At 25.2% G+C, this 4,495-nt stretch overlaps 1 long non-coding RNA gene across 1 annotated transcript; it reads left to right on the top strand.

Annotated features, from left to right (window-relative positions):
* Positions 1-3,207: 3,207 nt before the first annotated feature.
* LOC138938759 (uncharacterized) lies at positions 3,208-4,495 on the top strand. Its single transcript, XR_011447751.1, has 3 exons — positions 3,208-3,250; positions 3,675-3,834; positions 4,168-4,495. It is a non-coding gene; the product is annotated as an uncharacterized lncRNA (long non-coding RNA).

The raw sequence follows: 4,495 nt of genomic DNA, 5'->3' as shown, positions 1-4,495 counted from the left end.
AGCGAGGAAAGTTTTATCTTCATCCGAAAGCGAAGAAGAGTCATGCACAAGTGCAATTTTGCCACCTGCTCCATGTCCTCCTGCAAAACGTAATTATAAACAATTCTAATCGCGTATATATATATATATATATATATATATATATATATATATATATATATATAAATTCATATATATCTCTCTTATATTTTAACATTATATTTTGTTTTATCAATATGAAAGGTCAACGACTGTGCAATACAAACGAAACAGTACAATGTGAAAGTGCATCCATTACACGTTCTTGGGATTCTGCAAAAAAATACAAAGTATCATCACAAATTTCAAACTTGAGCTCCTACTCATCATCTTTGCAAGGTGAGCAAATTTATTACATATCTCCATGTAACAATGCATATAATATTATATAAAATTTCATACTTATAATTAATATTATCAGTAAGTATAAATTTAAAAATGTATACATAATTTTTTACACATACAATATTTAAAATAATACATGTACAATATTAATAATATTTTAAAAATTGTGTGCCTACATATTCTATCTATACATATATGGATATACGACGAAATATACATATATGTATATATAGAATAATATATATATATGTACTATACTCATATAGTTTACATATATAACTTGTCAAAATTCCATTTTCTTTCTAACTCCTATTTTGAATGCTAAATGCATTTATAATATATTTTATGTGCAGATGCGAATGATTATGGTACTTTGTACGAAAGAGATGAAGAAGCGCTTAACATTGCTACAAGAGAGAAAAATCGAGACAATTCAATACACCGACATATGAATAAAATGGAGGAAGTTGGTCGATCTAACTGTACGCAAGGAAACCAATATATAAAGGAAAAGGAAAATAATAATTTAAATCATCAATTTTCACAAGCTGCGATTGGTAAGTAAATGTAATGCATATAAATATAATATATACACACATACACACGCCCACACACACACACACCACGCGCGCGCGCGCACGCCATTAATTTTATACATATATATTTCATATTTATCATTAATATTATCAGCAATTATAAATTTAAAAAAGTATACATAATTTTTTACATACAATATTTAAAATAATACATATACAATATTAATAATATCTTAAAAATTGTGTGCCTACATATTTTATATATACATATATGGATATACGACGAAATATACATATATGTATATATAGAATAATATATATGTGTGCACTCATAAAGTTTACATATATCTTGTCAAAATTCAATTTTTCTTCTAACTTCTATTTTGTATGCTAAATGTATTTATAATATATTTTATGTGCAGATGCGAATGGTTATGGTATTTTGTACGAAAGAGATGAAGAAGCGTTTAACATTGCTACAAGAGAGAAAAATGGAGACAATTTAATACACCGACATATTAATAAAATGGAGGAAGTTGGTCGATCTAGCTGTATGCAAAGAAACCGATATGTAAAGGAAAAGGAAAATGATGATTTAAATCATCAGTTTTCACAAACTGCAATTGGTAAGTAAATGTAATGCATATAAATATAATATGAACACACACACACATACGTACGAACACACATGCACGCACGCACACACGCACACGCATACGCACACGCATGCATCATTTATTATATATATATGGACCGTTTATTTTGAAAGTGGTGCGAGTCCATTTTCTTTTGTTTCGAGAAAATTAAATGTTAGCAGATCTGACAATTAAAAAATATAGGTTAATTATGTGAAGTCTGGGAATGTTTGTACTAATTTATCAATATGTAATTTGATTATATAAATTTCTTTTAGGCGAATTTAACTAAAATAATATATATTTCCAGGCTGCAAATGGACTTACACCACTTTCATAATTAGTCAATTGTAAATATCATTTAATTTCAATTTTGAAATAACAAATATCACTTAAAATATATTTCATATTAATCCAATTTTGTTTATAAATAATAACAAGAAATAAAATAGAATTTGTATTTTTTATTTTGAACGTTAATTATATTTATATATTGTTAAACTTAACACAAGATATTGGTATTATTAATTATTTATGCTCTTCATGTGGCAGTGTTTTGAAATATTCATGATGCACAGGAGGTATATAAGGTAATAGCTGCTGCATATCCTTATATTTTTCGTATGTAATAGGCCTGGCATCGTGATGGAAATTGGACTTACACCACTTTCATAATCAATGGTTACGCAATTTCTTTTACCGGCCAATTTTAAATTGAACAAAGCATTGGCATTTTTTAAGATATTAAATACTAACTAGTTATAAACAAAAAATTTACACTAAATTAAGAATAAATTACGTCATATCTCATTTTTTTAAAAAAAGGACTTACACCACTTTCAAAATAAACGGTCCATATATATATATTTGAAATAAATGGTGTACATATAGAAATTTTGCAACTGTAATAGAGTTTAGCAATTGTGTATTGTGAGCAGATTTAGCAATTGTAAGGCCTTTATTTATACGTGTTAAATTGTTTTCTATACAAATTTAAAAATAATAGGTATTACAACTTTTACCTATTTCTAAAATTTTTAATAAAATCTATTATTATTATTATTTTTTTATAGTTTTATATAACTTTTATATAATAGATATGCGAAAGATAACAATAATAATAAATATTTTCATATAGAACTATCAATTTAAAAAAAAATGCAATAATCTACATTTTATTTCTTTCATTAGTAAAATTGTATAGTATATCGAAATATAATATATGTTCTTGTCTGCTATATTTTTTGAAAAAGCAACGTATGTAATGCCACTAATTTATATGTTTTATATACAATTTATATATTTAATTTACTATACTTATTACATTTTATTATATTATTATATACATTTATATACATTTATTTATATATATTATATACATGTATATGCTATTTATACATTATAAGTGTATATATATATATATATATATATATATATATATATATATATATAACCGTTTATTAATAATAAATGCTATTTACAGTGGATCATTTCAAGAGATTAACAAGAGAAATAGTGACTATAAAATATGATATGAGACAAGCATTGAGCTTATTAGATATTTTAGTTGAAAGAACTAATAAAAGCACAGAATGTGCAAGTACGAAATTTTCTTTTGGTGACGCTGAAAATCGGTTTCCGTTGCAAACTGTAGCCCAATTAGCGGAAGTTAAGGAGATTTTGAAAGTTTCAGATTCCCAACATAACACTGAAATAGTAAGTTAACGCATATAAATTTATATACAATATAATAGTCATATATATATATATATATATATATGTATTTCACAATTATTATCAAATCTTTTATAAGTACATTATATAATCAATCTTAGGTAAACTTTTCCACAGTAAAAACATTGTATGTCCTTTTCAGAAATTTTAATCCCTATTTTAATTTTATACATATAAATAATCCCAATTAAAATAATTAAGCGTAAAAAGCTGGTTTTTTTTACTTATAAGATTATCACATTTCATGAGATGTATTAATCATTTAAAATTATTATTAATTATTTATTAGATATTATCAGAGATATTAATCACTTAAAATTGCTATAGAAAATGATTGAAGATTGTTAAGAAAAAGACATTACTTTATTTAATCTAATAATATATTACTTTTACTCTTACCTTATAGCGCGTATATATCAAATCTATCGGAGGAACATGCGTCGATGATGCCGTAAAGAGAACGTTGTATAAAACATTCTCAAATAAATTGGCGGAGAAATATAACTGGGAAGGCCGACGCGGAAAAGAGCCACTGCATAAATTGGAACTAATAAAAGTTATTTTCAGTAAGTTATTTTCAGTTGTTTATATGTAAATACAACTGCAAAATATCTTCTGTTAGAAGATATTTTATTTTTTTTCCTCTCTATATGCGTGTAAAAATGACAGCTAATTAGTTTCAATAACTTGCCATGGAACATTCTGTATCATATATAGATATATTTATGATTATTACTTTAATCAAATTTAAAAAGTTTTTGATGAATTAAATTTTATTTCCATTTTTACATTGTATAACTTAGAAATAATTATTAAACAAAGATAATACACTATGAATTACTATAGTCATCAATCAATTAGTATAGAAGAAAAAGTTAAAATAATGAAAATATTTTTAGGATCCATACTTTACAATATCCCAGATTCCGATCAGGGCAAAATACAACGAAGGGTTATGGAGTGGTTTCGACATTCAAAAGCGAGACATGAAAATGAGAAGAAGCGGACCCATAGATGCGAAGGCAACGTTTCTAATTTATCAGAATAAAGAACTGGAAAGGTATATTAATAATGTCAAAAGGTATGAAATATTAATTATTTTAATCATTACTGGCAACATATTACATACAAATTCTATTGTACGTTGTGTTATAGAATTATTTGCATATTTCGCAGTTATTTTCACTTGCAATAATGTACGTAAGTTCGTTTTCAGCTCTTTTTATG

The sequence above is a fragment of the Polyergus mexicanus genome, unplaced genomic scaffold (genome assembly GCF_030449975.1).
Source record: "Polyergus mexicanus isolate NDT 795.1 unplaced genomic scaffold, iyPolMexi1.0 SCAF_13, whole genome shotgun sequence".
Taxonomy (NCBI): Eukaryota; Metazoa; Arthropoda; class Insecta; order Hymenoptera; family Formicidae; genus Polyergus; species Polyergus mexicanus.
This window is presented reverse-complemented; position numbering and strand designations above follow the sequence as displayed.